This window comes from Diadema antillarum, unplaced genomic scaffold (assembly GCF_040938485.1).
Source record: "Diadema antillarum isolate AM-2024a unplaced genomic scaffold, OU_Dant_1.0 scf00000003, whole genome shotgun sequence".
NCBI classification, from domain to species: domain Eukaryota; kingdom Metazoa; phylum Echinodermata; class Echinoidea; order Diadematoida; family Diadematidae; genus Diadema; species Diadema antillarum.
The window spans coordinates 4252971-4274158 of NW_027270892.1; the positions used below are offsets into that span (position 1 = coordinate 4252971).

Below are 21188 nucleotides of genomic sequence, written 5' to 3' on the forward strand. Positions count from 1 at the left end.
TTCACCCAACAACGAATGAGGATGTAGGAAGTGAACAAGGTTCTCCCGCAATCTGGTATTCGTAACCAATCAGAACGCGCGTGCGGGCTGGGGGGGGGGGGGGGGAGCTGCATTATAGTCTCGTTTACTTATGCTTAGTTTCTCAAGACAAATTATACGTATCAAAATGATCGTACAATGCAACACCTCAGCCTTTAAGATGCCATTTTATTCAAAGAACTCCTTCAGATTTGAGTGATAATGCTACGTTATTATTTATGAGAGAAGTCGCAAATCTTCTTAGATCCGGTTTCAAGTTCTTCGACATAACTTGAGTCTAAACATCTAGACTACACTAAATAAACGTAATACGTTAGGTGGTTTCCCCGAATCTTCCATTAATCTTAATGGGGCTTTCAAGACCAATCTGGCGCTCGCGTGGTCTAGGTAATACATGTATATCGCAGTATTAAAAAAAACGGGAAAAAAAACACCAAAGAATCTCACGGTTCCTTTTAGGCATAGCCTAATTCATCTTAATGAGCGACGAGTCACTGTATATGCCTGATTTCTTGGCATACGCGTTGCAATTAAGTGACCGTAATAAACGATTAGGCCCACTAGGCACTAGCCCTAAGTTTTCATTTACCGGTTTCCATTTGGCATGGCCCTGAGTGGCCGCTTGACGACTATTGCCTACCGAGTTACTTGATGAGCTAGATACCTTCATCGCGAGCATAAGGTAGCGCCGTATACAGTAGTGGCCATCTAGCTGGCGAGGCAGGGAATTCATCAAGGTGAACGAGTGGTCATCACCACCTGGAATGGGTCATACTTTCGAGTTGAAAACAGAAGCTGAACTTATTTGAGCAATATTATGACGAATGTAGCAGTATCACAAGGACTCTGACATTTTATTTATCTTTTTCCCGGTGTTTGTTCGTTCCCGAACTGCGAAGAACAGAGAAATTAACGAGGACTCGGGACTGCCTGTCGGACAAGGGCATCACAAATCGCATTCGTCTGCAGCAGGCTCGGCTCGGCTACCGTTCGAGAGTGCATTGTAACTGTTGCACGTGAGTATCAAAGGGATCCACGTTTCCCAATTTTGTACTGCTCTCCCGAATAGGCCGATAAGTAAAATGAGAAGAGAACAGAAGCACACTTGTAAGTAAGATGCTAGCAATGTCATAGTTTTTGACTGAATGCTTTTCAAATGTCGTCTTTCTTGAATAAAAAAAGGTATGTTGTCAGATAAAGGAATTATAGTATGAAATGAGAAAGAAAGTTTATTTTTGATTCAGAAGGAATATTGGAGTCAGGACCTAACGTTAGACTTCAGAAAAGTAATCAGATGAGTCTCTAGCCTGTGGAACAGTTCCGTCTGATGAAGGAGGTGTCATCTCAACCCCCTGTTTTGAAGTACAATTGTATGTACCGATTACAAATACGAGTCATACTGGTGGTTTTATAGGTCCAGATGAAGAAAATTGATATGATCAGTTAGGCCTAACATTGTAACAAGTTACAGCTTGTTATGCCTATCTGGATGTTGGGACTATTAAAGGCAAAGAAATGTGGTCAGTGACTGATTTATGAATACAAACATCTGTAGGTGGAAAGGCAGATTTCTTCAGAGAGGTGCCACCACAACTATTGCCAGTGTTTTTGGTGTGGCTGTGTAAATAGCATAATCTTTTGTGGTGGTTTTGAATAATGATGAATACTTTGTAAATAGTGTGAGGATGTGGGAAATCCATGGTTTTCTTAGCCTGGCCAGACATTGTGCGAAGAATGGTGACACTTGCATACAGCGACAGGGCTGTGTTATACATGTAGTTAGGTTTTCCTAAGAAACAGCCTGTTTCAGTGGTTACCTGTCTAGTCTGAATCTCATCGGTCGTGTTCATATCAATGCAGTTTTAGGCTCTTTTTTTGTGAGAGCAGTGGTGGATCCCAAGGGGGGCATGCAGGGCACGCACCCCCTCTTTATTTGTCATTAAAACAAAAGAAATAAAAAGAAAAGAATGAGATAACACCCCATAGAGATGTATACTAAGAACACTAGAGGGCGGACTCCGTAAAATCCCTGTGACCGATAGAAGGAGGCGTTTGCCATTTTGGTCCGGGCAAATTTCGACTAGCGACCGTACCGATAACGTGTAGCGCTAGCGGAGCATGCAGGGAGATCGACGACGGGATGCAACGGCAGTAGGCTAGCATCTATGCCAAGGTTTCCATTGGAGTTTGGAAATCGAAAAATGTTCTTAAATTCGCAAATTCTACTTAAAGTAGCATAGATTTATGTTGCAAAATGCCTGGTTCATGTGCTGCTTTTGGATGTAGAAACAGGAGAAAAGAAGGGGAGCGGAGTTTCCTTTCACAAGTAACTAAAATTACATTTATAGTGTGTGTTAAACAGATTGATTCAAGGCAAAAAAAAAAAAGAAGGAAAAAGAAAGAAAAGGTCTTGCAAAATTCGTCAGGGGCACTCCGCCCTCCCTCAGCTATTCTCGATCTATTGCTACTATAATATAGATAGCTAATACAGCCAGTACATAACTATATGCAGATATGCAAGGTCGGCGGAACGGGGGAGGGGGCACTTGCCCCATTTCAAAACAAAAACAAAAACAAAAACTCCCCTTTTTAAGTTAAAAAGTGCTCATTTCTAAGTGCCCTATTTGGCCCTTGAGCCCCCCCCCCCAAAAAAAAAAAAAAAAAAAAAAAAATCGTTCCTCCACCCTTTGCTATACCAGCAGTTAATTTCACTAAGACAGTGTGAGAAAAGCTCAGAATACGTAATATATGCCTGGTTACAGGACATATGCTCCGGCATTGATATCTTTCTGAAAATAGAATTACCATCATGGGTCTGATTGGGCTTTTGGTTCTTGTAAGAAAGGCAGGGTGAGGATTAGGATTAGGGTCACCGTGGGTGTTATGATTTGGGTTAGGGTTTATGTAAGCTTCAACATTAGCATTTCGAGCTTGAACATCAATATGTCATGGAACCAATATGCCTACACGTACTTATAAAAATGATTTATTTCATTTCCACCACCACCAGAAAATTAAAAAAAAAAAAGAAATACAATGAAACACTCGTATACACAGATAGGACTATAGAATGCAGTCCCCTCATACAGAAAAAAAAAATATAACTGCAAAAAACAAAAAACACAATACAAAAATTGACGCAGTATACTGTATCACAAGGGGCATCCGGCAGTCTAGAGACCAAGAGAACCCTTTGTATTGCATGGACCATGGTCGTGTTGGTCGGCTTGAAAGTATTACCTCGTTGAGAATAAAGTAATTTTTTTTTTCATTTTCTTTACCACTCATAATAAGAGATTGCTAGCAACTTAAATTTTTGAGTTGTTTCCTTCTCTCATCTCCAACCCCCTCATCTTTTTGTGAAAGGCAATACGTGTTTGAGCGCTTGTTGCATACGTGTTCACGTGTCCACCACTACTGCGCTGCCCGGACGCGATGCTTGTTTTTGCCCGGACAAAGATGGCGCGCGGCCTCTTCATCTCGGCACACGAACACTGCGTACGCGCCACACGCAGTCCGCGCTCTAGTATATTATTAGTATACATCTCTATGTAACACCCAAAAGTAGCACCAGAAATATTGTTTGCCCCCCCCCCCCCCCCTTACGGGATTCCTGGATATGCCCCTGAAGAGGATTAAAAAAAAAAAGGAGATGAAATAGAACAAGAGGAAGAACAGTCAAACCTGCCTTAGCAGCCACCTGTCCATAGTGGCCACCTGCTGTATACCCCCCCCCCCCCCCCCGAGAAAAGATGTTAAAAATCCTGTGCACAGCAGCACGTGTCTAGATATGAATGCAACTTTTTTCATCTCTCATGGGTGTTTGCTATAATGAGTAGGCAAGAAAGGTGACTCAGTTTAAGAAACTAATGTTAAGAACTTAATTCAACAAATATATCTATCATTTAAGACTGTCATACTTCATAAACTACAAGATCAAACTGTGAATGAGTTACACTGATCTTTATGAACATGTGCACATTTGATGAAGGTTTCACCATTGACAAATTTGCCCAGTTTGTGTGATACAGACAAAACTTGGGTAAACTAGACTCTGATTGGCTAATCGGATTGAGCTCTGTGCTTTCCACCTCAAAGTGAAGTTGCTTAGATGAAATGAACTGCATTGTATTTTGATCACTAATCAGTCATTATTTCTGAGTTTCTGTATGGTTCACTAAAGTGGGTTTGTAAGGTGGGGAGGAAAAAGAGATGGCTTCAACACTTTCTGCTTGTCCAATTCGGGCAAACATTTTTTCTCATTGTTCCAAAACTCTTGCCTGACATTGATTATCACTTGGCCCCGAGAGTCAGGAAAGCGCTTACAATTGTATGTAGCACCTTGCCTGAAATGGTCTCATCATAAATCCCTTCATGTCCCCAAAATAGAATGTATTCAAGTTCCCCAGATCTGGGAATTCCCGCCTCCCCCCCCCCCCCCCCCCCCTTTGAGATACAAAAATGTGTCTTCCTGATTTTGCTTTGGAATCTCACTAATTTTAATGTTAAAATGTTGGTAGCCCTGGGCCCCATTTCATCAAGAAGTTGCTTTGATAGCAACTCTAACTGGAATGGCAATTGTTATGGTAATGACAAGAATCCAGCTTCCTGATTGGTTGTTGCTATGGAAAGTTGCCATTCTAACAAATATTTTTATGAAATGAGGCCATGGTATACATTCATATGATATGATTTAATCAATGTGACCTGCCACCACAACACCAACAGAAAGTCACCATATCTTTAGTTCTGGAAGAAGATACTCTTAAGCTTCCATACTACTGAACTTTCATAACCTGTCTCATTAATAGAAAGCTAGTAATACCCACTCTGCAGAAGTGATTTATGAGAAAAGAAGTCCTAAAATTTAGGGTCTATTCAAGTACTTCAAGATCTCGCACCAAGGTATTATCTTTGTAATGAATAGGACAAAAAATGCAGCAGCAATAGGAAGTAAAAAGTTTGACAACCACATTTTGTTTTGCTGAAATTTTGCACTTATGTATCAGCACATTCTGTTCATGCCTGTTATCAACTCTCAATGCATAGCATTTTTTTCAAATTTTCCAGAAATTATGAGTGTGTTTTTCAATTGAAAAAGGGCCTGGCAAGATCAAGATATCCTGCATAAAATGTGTTCTGGAAAAACTGCCCCCCCCCCAAAAAAAAAAAAAAAAAAAAACACCCAACAACAAAAACAACAACAACAACTACAACAACTACAACAACAACAACAAACAGACGCCCAATTTCCCATATGCATTTTAATAGCGAATTTTAGAATAATGCATAAGAAAAATTTTTCTTTCAGAAAAGATAAAAAACTTACAATCGACTAGGATGACCCATTTCACATATTTTGAGTCCTCGTGTAAATTCGGGGCATGCAAGTATTTGTTGGTTTTGTGATGCACGGTCACATATTCTTTCATTGTGATGAACTGACTGCTGGTTTGTGCTATCGCGTATCAGTCACTTTTAGCTACATTATGTTTGTGCAAAACAAAAAATCACACTTAATACAATATTACCAATACCCCAGTAAAAATTGAGCAGTTTGTCCACAGCGAGTTCAAGAGAACCTCAATCACATTTTAAATGTTAACTGTAGTAGAAAATCTGACAGAAAGATCAAGTTTCCCCTGTGTTTTTATGCCTCCATCACGAAGTGTCACAGGAGGCATTATGTTTTTGGGTTGTCCGTCCGTCCGTCCTTCCATCCGTCCGTAATCAATTTTGTGGACAGTGTATCTAAAAAACCGTTAACGGTATCCTAATGAAACTTGGCATGTATATGTGTGAGGTGGCGAAGTTGTGCCTATCAACTTTTTGGTGCACATGCTCAAGGTCAAAGGTCAAAAGGTCAAGGTCAAATGCTCAAAATTTCACTATTTCCCCTGTATCTCTGCAATGTCTGGAGGTATTTTCTTGAAACTTGGTGTATACATGAACTACCAAGTCAAGATGCCCCAGAGAGAGTTTTGGGTCATGAGGTCAAAGGTCAAGGGTCAAAGGTCAAGTGAAAATGTTAAAATTTCACTTTTTTTTCCATATCTCACAAATATTTCAAGGTGTCTTCATGGAACTTAGAATATATGCATGTAATGACTGACAGTGATCGTGTAGGGAATTTATGGGTCATGGGTCGTCAACTCATTAAATTGTCATTATTTCCCTCTTATCTATGCACTGCTTGCAGGATTTTTCTTGAAACTTAGTGTATGCATGTATTACCCAATACAGATTCTCTTGGAAGTTTCTTGTCAAAAGGTCAAAGGCAAAAAGGTCAAAGGTCAAGTGAAAGTGCTAAATTTTCACTTCTTCTTTAAACTTATTAAAGGGTCAAACTTTGGGTACAAATCCTCAAATACCTACACTCTTATTTATAGACAGTCTCGCCATTCATCCAAATAAACCTAGTTCAAGGAAAGTGAACAGTCAATGCATTTGTGACAAATCTGTCATTTTTAATATTTTGCAAGTTATGTGAAACTGTCATCACACATTGTCAAGACATTGTGCTATAGACCTATTCGGAGGACCATGCATTATCGCTGAGGCATACCAGTCGCCATAGCGACATTTCTAGTTTTATCTATATAAAGTTGACACTTAAATCCTTTGTCATTGTCTCTAAAGTCTCATATTTTGGTTTGTAAAAAGAAATGCTGAATACAAATAATTTGTGATAGGTACTTTATCATGATTTGTAAGGTGACTGTGATGACTTTCCACTGTAATTTGTAAACGTGGAAATTTTTGTAGTGTTCACATTTTTGTGCACTTCACGTAACCAGAAACTAGCGTGAAAGCAAAAGCACACAAATATTTTTGCTTGCCATATGTTCCAGTAGTTGATCTAAATGTCTTCATTCCGTGGAATTAAAACTTGCGAAACACTTCTGACCCGGCTGAACGTGAAAAATTAGTCTTGTGAAAATACTTTGTGCAGTGTGCCTAACAGATAAATCTCTTTGAATGACACATTTTGCATAGCCTAATTTGAGGTGAAAGATATTATTTTTCTTGTGAGGCAATTGCAAAGGAGGGAAATTATTTTCATTTTTAATGTGTGCAAGTTTGATTTCTTTTTTTTTTGGGGGGGGGGGGGGGTGGGCAGCTGCTGATTTGAATGTTATTTACAATAAGCAGCCAGTGAGGAGAATCGTACTATAGTACCTCTCATGCCAAAAGATGGCTTCAAAACTTTCCAGAGACTCCAACTCTCCCGCTTTCAACGGGAGATCTCCCGCCGAAAGCCCATTTTTGCAGAATCTCCCGTTCTCCCGTTTGAAATGATTTCTTACTTAATTTCATTGTATGTTGAAAAATAACAATAATAAGCCTTAGATAGCGCGAGAGAGCATAGAACCCTAAACCGCAAAGGACTTTGTGCTCGTGGATGTGCGCAAGTTGGAGTCTCCTGTTTGCTAGGGGTTTCAGGCAGGAGAATCTCCAGATCAGAAGGTGCTTGGAGTTGGAGTCTCTGAATTTCTGCCTGTCCATTTCGGGCAAGTATTTTCTCTCATTGTTCCAAAACTCTTGCCTGACTTTGATTTTCACTTGGCCCTGAGAGTCATTCAAGCGCTTATGTAGCGCCTTGCCTGAAATGGCCTCATTAAAAATCCCTTCATGTCCCAAAAATAGAATGTATGAAAGTTTCCCTGATCTGGGAATCCCCCCCCCCCCCCTTGGATGCATGCTTCTTCCTAATATGTTGGAATCTCACTAATTTTGATGTTAAAATGTTTGTAGCTCTAGGCCCTATTTTATCAAAAAGATATAATTTGATAGCAACTCTTGCTGGAATGGCAATTGTTATGGTAATGACAAGAATCCAGCTTCCTGATTGGTTGTTGCTATGGAAAGTTGCCATTCCAGCAAGATTTGCCATTCTTACAAATCTTTTATGAAATGAGGCCCTGGTGTACATTCATATGATATGATTTAATCAATGTGACCTGCCACCACAATACCACCAGAAAGTCACCATATCTTTAGTTCTGGAAGAAGATACTCTTAAGTTTCAATACTACTGAACTTTCATAACCTGTCTCATTAATAGAAAGCTAGTACCCACTCTGCAGAAGTGATTTATGTGTCTATTCAAGTACTACTTTTAGGTCTCTTACAAAGCTATTATCTGTGTAATGAATAGGACAAAAAAAAAAAAAGCAGCAGCAACAACAGGAAGTAAAAAGATTGACAACCACATTTTGTTTTGCTGAAATTGTGCACTGATGTATTAGCACATTCTGTTCATGCCTAATACAATGTACCAACTCTCAATGTACATGTAGTAGCATCATGATTTCAAAATTTCCAAGAGTGGGAAGTGATGAGTGTGTTTTTCAACTTAAAAAGGGCCTGTAAGATCAAGATATCCTGCATAAAATGTGTTCTGGAAAAACTGCCCCCCCCCAAAAAAAACAAAACAAAACAAAACAAAAACAAACAACAACAACAACAAACAAACAAACAAAAAAACACCCAATTTCCCATGTGTTTTTTTATGCCGAATTTCAGAATAATGCATAAGAAAAATGTCTCTTTCAGAAAAGATAAAAAACTTACAATTGACTAGGATGACCCATTTCACATATTTTGAGTCCTCATCATCTCATGTAAATTTGGGGCATGCAAGTATTTGTTGGTTTTGTGATGCACGGTCACATATTCTTTCATTGTGATGAACTGACTGCTGGTGTGTGCTATCGCGTATCAATCACTTTTAGCTACATTATGGTAGTGCAAAACAAAAAATCTTACTGAACACAATATTACCCCAGTAAAAATTGAGCAGTTGGTCCACAGTGAGTTTTAAGAGAACCTCCATCACATGTTAATGTTAACAGTAGTAGAAAATCAGACAGAAAGATCAAATTTCCCCTGTGTTTTTTTTTGTCTAAAGTTGACACATAAATCCTTTTTAAATGAAATATCATTGTCTCTAAAGTCTCATATTTTGGTTTGTGAAAAGAAATGCTTAATACAAATCATTTGTGATAGGAACTCTGTACATGATTTGTAAGGTAACTGTGATGACTTTCGACTGTAAACGTGGAAATTTTTGTATTGTTGAAATTTTTGTGAACTTCGGGCAACCAGAAGCTAGCGCGAAAGCAAAAGCACGCAAATATTTTGCTTGCCATATGTTCCAGTAATTAGTTGATGTCTTGATTCCGTGGAATTAAAAACATGTTAAACACTTCTTACCCGGCTGAACGTGAACAATTAGTCTTGTGAAAACACGACTTTTGCCCTTACAGTGTGCCTAACAGATAAATCTCTTTGAATGACACATTTTGCATACCCTAATTTGAGGTGAAAGATATTATTTTTCTTCTGAGGCAATTGCTAAGGAGGAAAATTATATATATTTTTTTTATGTGTGCAAGTTAGATCTTTTTTTTTTGGGGGGGGGGGCAGCTGCTGATTTGAATGTGATTTACAGTAAGCAGCCAGTGAGGAGAATCGTACTACATATAATACCTCTCATGCCGCCGTGTGCATGATTTTTTTTTTTTTTTTTTGCATGAGTTTTTCACTCTGCAACCCTACATGGCCATCTACATGCAAAAGGTCATCTATAGACCTTATCTTTGACCTTTTTCTTTCTCCTTGATGTCCAAGCAACAATCATTTCAAGAACCGATACTTTCTTTCAGCAGGTTTTCCCTTCAGTTTTGAGGTTTTTTCTTTCCCCTTGGTGTTATCAAGTAATTTCATTCTTCATGATCTGTTTATTATTCACATGGTGTATATTCATCACCATACAATGTGCTAGTACATTTGCAAGCAAGAATAGTTGATTACTCTTTGAATTGGGAGTTGTCTTTTTTAATACACATTCGAAAGCTTAATCTTGTGTTACATAGAAACTTCATAAATGTATCTAATTTGGCTGAAAGAGGTAAGCTTTTGTTGTTGTTGGGGGGGGGGGGGGAAGGGCAATATTTCATCTTCAATATTTCACTTTAGGGAGATAGTACATTTGAAAATGTTTATTATTCAGGCCCACCATTTGGCAGTTTGGTCTAAATTGATTATAGATTTTGGGGAAACTAGAATTTGGAGATTTCACATGAAAAAAATTATTTTGTCTAGAAAAAAAGAAAACAAGTTTGATGTGCTTGTACCTTCTGTTGAATTATGTTCTTAAATCTGAAAGTTAAGATTTTTATAGGATGGATAGTGACAAAAAAATAAAAATCAGGAAATTAATGCTATACACTTTGGAATACACGATGACAGGTCACATGTCATCTCTGTGTGCCAATCAGTCATACTAATACTATCATCACCTTTCTGCTCTCTTCTAAAGACAAACACTGTATAATGATCTATTCCAGGAACTGTTTCTTTTGTTCCACACTCCTAATCTGTTTGCTTAAGAATCTAGTTACAAAGACTAACTACCTCATGACATAGGCAGTGTGTGATTTGGCAGAGTCCCCTTTCGAGTTCACCCGTGATGGTGCTATCATCACAGAGGCTTATCTCATCTTTGCTAGTGTAGATCAAGTCTTGTTAGATTTGATGATAAGAGTTAAAGGGATCGTTTAGTTTTAATTGAGACCTAATTTCAGGTTTCTAACATTTTTGGTGAGATAATGAGAAACTTCTTATGAAATATGAAAGAGCATGTACAGTGCAATTCTATGAGGAATTCAACATTTATTTGATGAAAATTGGTTTTGAAATGGCCGAGATATCCAAAACAGAGCAATTCTAATAAAGTGTGGGACCCACCTACCTTTTATTACGATCGCTTTGTCTTTGGATGTTTTAGTCATTCCAAACCTGATTTTCATCGAATAAACTTTGAATTCTTCTTAATATGGTATGTTCTGTACTATTTCATAAGTGTTTTCTTGGTGTCCTGCAAAAAGTTAAATGCCCAATTCTCATCTCCACCAATACTGTACCATCTCTTTAAAGACTATGTCCTTTATCCATTGTTCTACATTTCCAGGGAAATCAAATCAAGAATTGTACACAAACGCACCTTTGCACTTGCATGTATTTATTCTGACAATATACATTATACAAAGCTCAAGTTTAGTCATAAACTAAAGAAGAAAGTTTGAAATGGCTTGTGACATGTATGACACCAACAATTGGATATCTTCTTTCTTTTTTTTTAGGTAATGGAAAGACATAATATTGAAAGAAAAACCTACTCAGGTATTCATCAGTGATAAAAAATTGCAGGAAAAAAAAAATCTGGATCAAAGCTATGATGTTGGGACAATCCATTCAGTCACATCAAGTTTGTATAATTACAGTTGAAAGATTTTTCTTGATACTCCCAGTACTTTTCCCCAATCTACTCTGTTTCATCTGGTAGGAATCTATACAAACATGATTTTATTTTTACTATATCACTGTTTGAACTTTTGAAGGAGATATGCTGAATTCATGAAGTTGTCCATTGCCACTTTTTGTTCAAATGCAATAACATTTACTCTTTGTATTAATGTCAACATACAATGTTTGAACAAGTTTGCAAAGTTAACAGGCCACTAAGAATAGTAGAGATGTCATATAGTTAGTAAAGAACACTTCAAACCCCACAGTTTTCCTGTATTGTATAGTAAATATGGAAGTATGGCTCCTTGCATGATAGTGTATGGTCGAGTAATCATTTCTGTGTCTGTAATAATTGAATGATATTCCCCCAATATCTAATTTTGTTGAAATATAATTCCTTAAGACTCATCTAAGCGTTGGTAATTGATGAAGTATAGTTGATATGACTTTTTTGGGTTTTTTTTTTACTGTGAATATTGTCATTGTGTGGGGTTCTTAATCTTAGCCCATTGAGGACGGTTTGATTTTGTTACAACACGCATTTCCCATAGACGCGTGCCCGAGTATACTCAGGACTTGTCCTCAGCGGGTTTAGGAGGTAGGCTTGTGTGTGGCATTGTTTGTTTACTCAAATAATTTGCAGCTTACATTTGACGTACATAGCCTAAACTTTTTTTTTTTTTAAAGTATAATCCATTCAGTGTCAAAGCTAGTATCAAGTGAATTAAAACATGGAAAAATCTAGACGAAAGAATTAGAATACATTTCATACTTATCAGACATGAAATATGAAAGTTATAAAATTTCACATTTTCACATGATTTAATGGAGCAGCATGCAGATTAGATAATATCATAGCCTCATAGGTCTGCCATTGACATGCACAATCATCTTCACTAAATCTCCTTAATTGTGCAACGAGATGATTTCAATGCTGTAGTATCCTGGCAATGAGGGGTTTGTAATCACAAAATTATCAAAAATGTCATTTGAATGTTTCTTAGTTTTTTTTTTTTCTACAAACTGTGAGAGTTGTAAAAAAAGAATACATCTCAGCACCTCGTCTGAAGTTGCACATTATATAAAGATCACAACTGATACCATGACTGTTGAGTATAAACATGTGGAACTATAAGATTGTATAGATCTTTTATTTTACAGACCAAAGTGTAGTCAAATGTACTATATCCTTTCCCTGACTATGTATAGGTAAAAATCAAAGAAAAAAGTGAGAAGATGAATTGAGAATGTTGTATGTTTTATGTCAGTATTCTGACTGCAAAAGAGATCTTAACAGCACCATATGTTTTAACATCATATGACTTATAAAAAATTTCAGATAACCAGCTATCACCAGCAAACACAAAGCACATAATAAGCTTTTCAAGTGACAACATGATGAAGAATTTCACCCGAGTATAGAACTGTGACCCGCCCTTCATTTTATCTAGGCGGTAATGAAATAGTGACTTGATTTTATCTCAATCTGTATCAGGTCCATGGGGTGCAGTTGTCATATGATGTCAGCTTAACACTGAACATTGGTCTTGGGTCAAAATTCCAAATTATTTTCATGACTCTGCCATTGTTTGATCATATATCGATATATTTACAAAGTGATATAAGGGTTCAGAGTGCGATTTCACCCAGTATTCTTGTTACCAGCAGTAAATTGAGTACAATCAGACAGTGTATAGACAGGTCTAAGTCTTGGTACAAATAGTCATAGGAAAAGGAAGCTATGGAACCTAAAATGTTTTTAAACCAGAGTCATATTATGCAAATTTAAAGGAGTATATCATCACCTCGTTTAAAGGTATTTTATAGTTTTGGATGAGATGGGGATTCAGCTTTTGACTTTTTGTGAGATAATTAGAAAGCGTTTACAAAATATGACAGAGCATATGATTCTAAAAGGAAGTTAAAGTTTATTTGATGAAAATCAGTTTTGAAATAGCTGAGATCTGCTCCCTAAAACAAAGTAAAACAAAACAATCTGAATCAAAGGTGGGTCCAGTTGTGATGGTCATTCTAGAGATTACTTTGGTAGATTTTACTCTCCTCAACTTAAGAGCCCCGGTAACATGACGAGGCTGTATGGGGTGGGAAGGTTAGCTCGATTGAATCTATGGCCGTGTTTAGGCTTCCCTTTTTCGGGCCAGAATCAGCGTTTTGAAACGTGATTAGTGCAAAACGCTGTTTCGTTCATGCTCACTTCGACAGAAACGCTGATTCAAAATGCCGATCCAAAATGCACAAAAAGGTGCATTTACGATCGGCGTTTCTGACTAATCACATTTAACGGGGAAGCATAAACGCAACAGAGTTTCTAAACGCGTTTAGAGTGACGTCATCTAAATGCCTCTCCGGTTCATGTGAAAAAGCGCGCGCCTGGCCAGCCAGCTACCCTGGCCTGTGCAGTTTTCCCATGAACTGTGAACACATGTCTTTCCCAGCTGCTCTCTCAGGCCAGGCCACCAATCGCAGCGCGCTCTCCAATTTCACCTGCCTCTGCTGAGGTCAGCGAAGCAATCGCAAACGCTCTTTCCAAGGCTCGAAGAAAGTGAGCATAAACATTGCTCCCGTGAACTGCGTTTTGAATTCCGATCAGCGTTTTGAATCAGCGTTTCAAAACGCTGATTCTGCCTTCGCAAATTGAGCATAAACACACCCTATCTTCATTCACTGCCCACCCGGGTGTGTTAAAAAATCACAACTTCTAGGGTTACGTTTATCTAACTTTAGAGAGAGAATCAAGTTTCAAAACGCGTTTGGAATGGTGTTTGCGAACGTGGTTTTAAACGTTATGCTGGGGGTGCCGCGTTTATCTAACCGTCATACAATCGCAATTCGAGTGTTGTCACTGCGCAGCTACTTTGCGCCGTTCGACCTGAGAAGTAAAGGTCAACCGCGTACCAGCAAACATGCCTCATCAGTCACACGCAAATAATGGTAGAAAACAAAACCGGAAACAGCTGGGATTTGACCTTGAGATATAAACACGTTTCAAAACGGCATTGCGTTTATCTACTCACAGAATGGCGATCGTGGTCTCAAATGCGTTTCAAAACGTCCTTTGAAAGGCTTTTCAAAACGCCGTTTCTAAACGCGTTTGGAAACACGGTTGCGTTTATCTGACCCCTGAAAATGCCTCAAACGCGTTTAGGATCGTGATTCTGCCTCAGAAAATTGTTAGATAAACACAGCCTAGAACTAATCACTGCTAGAACTAACTACGACTAACTATAAATAACTAAGAATGCAATCATTCATTAGAATGCTCACTGTCTTTGAAAGGGAATTTGAAAAATGAGATTTTCATCGTGATTCAAATCACAATCCAAATCTGACTCGTGCTTTGGAACATTGCCATTGGGAAGAAACGGTTTGCTTATTGTAAAAGTTTGAATAGACAAGATAACCATTGCTACTGATCATGTGAGGCAGGAAACGTACACTCAAGGTTGGGGATGTGACCACACTGTGGCTGCTTTCACACATACTGAAAGTACATAATTTTAATCATGATTCTAACAATGCATCAGAGGAATCATGATTCATGTGATGCATTGTGGCTGTGTGTATGCAAATTGGAATATCTGAGAGTGATTTAAAATCATTTCATTGTGTTTAATTTTCACGATTCTCCAGATTTAAGGAACAAATCAGTCATGTGTAAGGATTGACCTCTAATTGTGTATTTTTTTTTTTTTTTGGGGGGGGGGGTAAGGTGAGGGGGGGGAGAGTATATGGGGACCTTTTTACCATTTCCGCAGAAAAACTTGGCTCCTCTAATGCTTGCTCTGCAGTCAAATTGTGCAGAGCGTACCACTGGATATTGATGGGAACTCCACACCTCCTCTCCTTGCTTTGAATAGGGAGCTGTAGATTTTAGACGCATGGACATTCAGAGGAAAAAAACATGTTCTGAGCGTGCGCAGAAGCGCGCGTCAAGTTGATCTATTTTTAGCTTGCGTCGCCGGAGTTTTTCACTATGTGTACTGGGCTATTTTTACGTCTGCACAGTTTGCAACGTAGAGAACTACTTCATGCACTGATCATATGGGGGTGTGATTTTATTTTTGATACGTTGCGTCCTAGGGTAATCTAAAGCTACTTTTCAACGTGACGCAGGGGAGAGGAGAACGTCCAGTGCACTCCTCGTCTCAAATGTCCGTGCGTCAAAATCTAAAGCTCCCTAATATTTAAACTGCCAAATCAGCAAAGCCTTCCTTGGTTGTCGATATGGATGATAATTTTTTTTTTTTTTAATTGTAATCATAATTGTAATTTAGTATTGCATGTATGTTTTTCGACCCGTGTGAACACAGCCAGTGAAACTAGTGTTAACATTCCATAAAATTTTAGAGAATTCCCCTGTAGGATGTTAGTGTAGTGCGAGCGGATATTTCAGTTTCTCTTACACCGCATGCATGTTAAAGGGATGATATAGTACTGGTTGAGGTGCAGATTCAGCTTTCAACCATGTTTCGTCAAATAAACTTTTAATTGAACATCTTATACAAATGTATACTCTTTCATATTTTACAAGAAGTTTCTCATTACCTCAAAAAGATCATCAATAAATGTTGGAAACATGAAGCCCTATCTCAACTAAAAATATACCATCCCTTTAAAATTCTTTTTAGCTCACCTGAGCCAAAGGCTCAAGTGAGCTATTGCGATCGCCCTTCGTCCGGCGTCCGTCGTCCGTCGTCCGTCGTCCGTCGTCCGTCGTCCGTCGTCCGTCGTCCGTCGTGCGTCGTGCGTAAACTTTTTACATTTTCATCTTCTTCTTGAAAACCCCAAGACCGATTTTCATCAAACTTGGCAGGTAGCATCCCTAGGGGGTTAGGAACTCAATTTGTTAAAATGGGCACCATGCCCCACCCAGGGGGCCCCCAGGGGGGCCCAAACCCCCCAAAATTAAGGAATCTGTAAAAATCTTCTTCTCTAGAACCAGAAGTGATAGAGCTAAGTTAATACTATGAGTTAGTACATTGATGACTGTAGTTTCAAGTTTGTTCATGGCAGAATCAGGGGTGCCCCCCTTGGGACCCAGGGGAGGGGGGTGGGAAAGGGTTCTAATGGGGCCTAAATTGTACATTTTCATCTTCTTCTTGAGAACCCCATGACCCATTTTCACCAAACTTGGCAGGTAGCATCCCTAGGGGGTTAGGAACTCAATTTGTTAAAATGGGCACCATGCCCCACCCAGGGGGCCCCCAGGGGGCCCAAACCCCCCAAAATTAAGGAATCCGCAAAAATCTTCTTCTCTAGAACCAGAAGTGTTAGAGCTAAGTTAATACTATGAGTTAGTACATTGATGACTGTAGTTTCAAGTTTGTTCACGGCAGAATCAGGGTGCCCCCCTTGGGACCCAGGGGAGGGGGTGAGGAGGGGTCCTAATGGGGCCTAAATTGTACATTTTTGTCTTCTTCTTGAGAACCCCATGACCCATTTTCACCAAACTTGGCAGGTAGCATCCCTAGGGGGTTAGGATCTCAATTTGTTAAAATGGGCACCATGCCCCACCCAGGGGGCCCCCAGGGGTCCCAAACCCCCCAAATGAAGGAATCTTTATAAATCTTCTCTAGAATCAGAAGTTAAAGAGCTGAGATAATACTATGAGTGAGTACATTAATGGATGTAGTTTCAAGTTTGTTCATAGGAGATCCAGGGGTGCCCCTCTTGGGTGGGGGGGGGGGGGGGGTGGTTGGAAGGGTCCAAATGGGGGCCTGAATTGTACATTTTCATCTTCTTCCTGAAAACCTCATGATGGATTTTTGTCAAACTTGGCAGGTAGCATCCCTAGGGGGTCAGGATCTCAATTTATCAAAATGGGCACCATGCCCCACCCAGAGGGCCCCAGGGGGCCCCAATCCTCCCAAATTAAGGAATCTTAAAAAAATTGGGCCTTTATTGTACATTTTCATCTTCTACTTGAGAATGCCTGGTCAAATTTTGGTAGAGCTGTGAATGATTTAGATTAGTGATTGCGTGAAAGGTGAACTTGCGATACTCAGGTGAGCGCTAGACCCGCGGGTCTCTTGTTGTGACCTAGCCACCACTGAGATCAGAACAATTGATTTCAAATGTCCTCATGAATTTATGATTAATCATGCAGTTAATTAAAGTCAAGAGAGTTAAAACAATATTTCAAAAAAACAATTTTCCACTTTCATTTCAATTTCTTTCATCATTTCTTGAGTTTTGTATTGTGATTTTGTTCCAGCTATTGCACAGAGCATTGGTAGGTGTTGAGATTAGGAACTTGAATAGACTCTAGACTTCAAAGCCTCTTTTCTCAGTAAACACTTCTCAAGAGGATGCACTTTCTATCTGTTTTTTACATGGGTTAGGCAAATCCATCTGTATTGAGTTGTAGAAAATTTGACATTTTCGATAAATTGTTTGAGTCTGCATTTTTGGAACCTGCCCTTGACCAAAAAGTGGCTGTGGTGTTGTGATGTGGGGTCATAAACTATATGTTTACATTGATTTCAGTCAAGTTAAGAGTGAAATTAGATGAACAAAATGGTATTTTGGGGGGTATAAGTTTCATTAAAGTACACTTGAAAATAAAAATGTTATGAAATTTCAGTTCAACTTGGTAGTTTTGCATATATGTGACATGTCATTTCTAAAAAACTATAATTAGTGTATTTATTTTACATAATATCTGAAATTGTGTTCCAAATAATGCCAACAAGGGTCAACCTCTGTATGTTTTATACCTTACTTTGGAATGTCTTCAGAAATTGGTAAATTTGGCAGGTAAATGTGATCCCATAGTGGTGTTAAAAAGGGCCAAAGGTTTTTGTGCGAGTCCTTGGGGAACTCTGCTGATGTTTAGAAATATGAGGGCTGACACCCTGCAATCAGACCCGTCAATTTATCGCTGTAATTGATAGTTCCTTGTCATTTTGTTGATGGTTGTTTCTCCTGTACTTGGTAAATTGCCTCATTCACCCACTCCCGAAATTAACAGATCATAAAAATCAATTTTGCCACCACGATGAAAAAAAAAGACAACAACAACAAATGGTTTATCAGTGTGGTCATCGTTCAGGCATGCACAAAAGGGACTACTGTAGTAGCCATGACTTCGTTAATACTTTCCTCATTGGTTGGATTTACCAACTCACCAACTCTGGCGTAGCACTAAGCTTTCCAAACAACTTTCGGGGAGATTTGGGCAGATGATAAACACAAAGCTGTTTGATTGGGAAGTTCTAAAGAAACACCTTTCTGAAATGCAGAAAAGGCGTGATCTCAAATGTATTGGAGCCAGAAACGTGTCTGTGGAGTTAAAAAAAAAAGTTATTTTGAAAGGCATTTGTAGTGCATACCTGTACTCATGGAAACTACATGATATCTTTTCCTCGGGTCAACCTACGTTAAGGAGCTGCACAATGACAAGACCTTTGCCTCGATTCGCGATAGTGATGATAAATGCAACAACTTCAGAAATGCGATTCAAAAGTTCTTTGCAAACATATTTTGGTAGTGTTTTGAAGTGTTGACATTTTTTTGACGTGTTTTGATGTTTGGAAATGTGTTTCAAAAATGGGAAAGATGATAAATGCAGCTATGTTGATAAACCAAACTATGACTACTCCTATGACTTACATGACTTATTTCCAGCTGAGGCCACATGCAGTGTCACCTTTCTCAAAGATTGTTTCGAATTGCTTTTGAATGGAATGGAATGGAATGGAATATATATGGAGTTCTCAAATAGCCAGTTTTTGTCTCTGTGGTAAAGACAACTGTGTTTCAAAGATGATTTACTTGTGAACAGTAAAGAGTTGTTAGATTACAGTACAGAGAAGTCCACTACTGTTGGGAAAAAGGGATGGGGCATAACCAAAAAAAACAAAACAAAACAAAACAAAAACAAAAACAAAAACAAACAAACGTCAAAAACAAACAAAAACAAAAACAAAAACCAAACAAACAAACGTAAAAAAAAACAAACAAACGTAAAAAACAAACAAACAACAAACAAACAAACAAACAAAAACAAAATAATAACCACACAAACAAAATCAACCAAATCGCCAATATACAAAGAGAATATTACATGAAGAAGAACCTTGTACAGATAAAGCGTTCATTGTTATTATCCACATTAAAAAAAAAGAAGCAAAATCTGGAGTTGTGCTTTGAATACACAAAGGGAGTAACTTGCCCCTGATTTGTTTGTTTCCCTCACCCATACTTAACACTGTATCATGTGACTACTCATAATTTGTGAGTAACTGAGTCCAATAAAGGGTCACATTTCTTCAAAATTTGTTCAGAAGATGTGAGTTCAGTTTCTGTGTAAACAGCACAATTGTAAGAATGGCTTTAAAAACAAACTGACTCCAACAAAGAGCATTCACTTGGGAACATTAGCTTAAAGGGTGTGTACAGTTCTGGTCGAGGTGTAGATTTAGCTTTTAACATTTTGCGAGATATTCAGAAACCACTCTATGAGATAGATGTCAAAGAGCATGCAGTTCTAAGTGGTATCAAAAGTTTATTCGATGAAAATCGGTTTTGAAATGGCTGAGATATCCAAAAACAACTTGAAACAAAGAGATCCTAATAAAGTTGGGGCATGTCGCCTTTTATTATTAACACTTTTTTGGATATCTCAGCCATTTGAAAACCAATTTTCATCAAATAAACGTTGAATCCTTCTTAAAATTACATGCTCTTTCATATTTCATAAGAGGCTTTTCATTATCTCACTTAGGAATGCTCAAAACATGAATCCCTACCTCAACCAGTACTGTACAGTCCCTTTAACCTCCAATGAAGCAACACAAAATGAACAAAACACAAACACACAAAGAGAATGATATCACAAACAATACATACATGAAAAGTGGCAATAATTGTAAATAAAAGAAGAAAAATGCTAGACTTTGTATGTGTGACACTAACTTTTTGAATTTTGTTTGTATAGTTTTTGTCCATTTTAATATCTAATTAAAATGCACAACACTAACAATCTGCACGATATTTTTGACAATATTTTACTTTTATAGATCCGATTCCAGAAAATAAGAGAATTGGCCCGATTATTCTTGTCTTAGTCTTTTTTTGGACCTATTTTGTTTTGTTTTTTCTCTCTTTGCTGGAGGAAGAATATATAAAACAAGATTGATTCACAGAGACATGCTTTTTATTACGGCTGCTTCATGGATGTTATTTCATATAGAAAATTTCATTGCGTATGGATACATTTACTCTCGATTGGTTGCAGTCACGTACCATGGTACGTTGTTTGGCAATAGACAATGAGCTACATTTCGTGATTAACATTGATAAAAACAGCAGCCAGACCTGACTTCAGTGAACATCAATCATTCCATATGTTATATATATTTCTTTTCTTATTCTTATTCTTATTTTTTTTTTTTTGGGGGGGGGGGAGGGGTGGGGGTGGTTGGGGAGGTGGAGAGGGAGAGATTCCTGCCCCACATTGATTGATTCTTGGCAAGCATGATGGCGATGTGGAGGGACACTGGGAAAAGATAACCTTATAGGGCAGTTGATATTTTCTTCTTTTTAATTTTTTTTATTACGGAGAGAAAAAGAGACAGACAATTGTCATGGTGGAAACTTGCCTGCAGTTTTTGTCTCTCTCTCTCTCTCTCTCTCTCTCTCTCTCTCTCTCCTGGATCCTTATCATCTTCTTCCAGATCTGACCCTTGACATGGAATGGGGCATCAAACCATGCAAGAATTTTGTAGTCAACTAATCCAGCAAGTGCTTTGTGCCAAGGTCAAATGTTCTGTAGTAGTCTTGGACATTTCAGACTCTGAACTGATTCCCCCCCC

General features: G+C 38.4%; 1 protein-coding gene across 1 annotated transcript in view; it reads left to right on the forward strand.

Moving 5' to 3' along the window:
• The first annotated feature begins 730 nt into the window (after positions 1 to 730).
• Positions 731 to 21188, forward strand: part of LOC139740392 (interleukin-6 receptor subunit beta-like) — a 46403-nt gene continuing 25945 nt past the window's right edge. Inside the window, exon 1 of the mRNA XM_071651021.1 lies at positions 731 to 1055. The gene's annotated coding sequence lies outside the window, so the exon portion shown is untranslated. The remainder of the gene's footprint in view (positions 1056 to 21188) is intronic.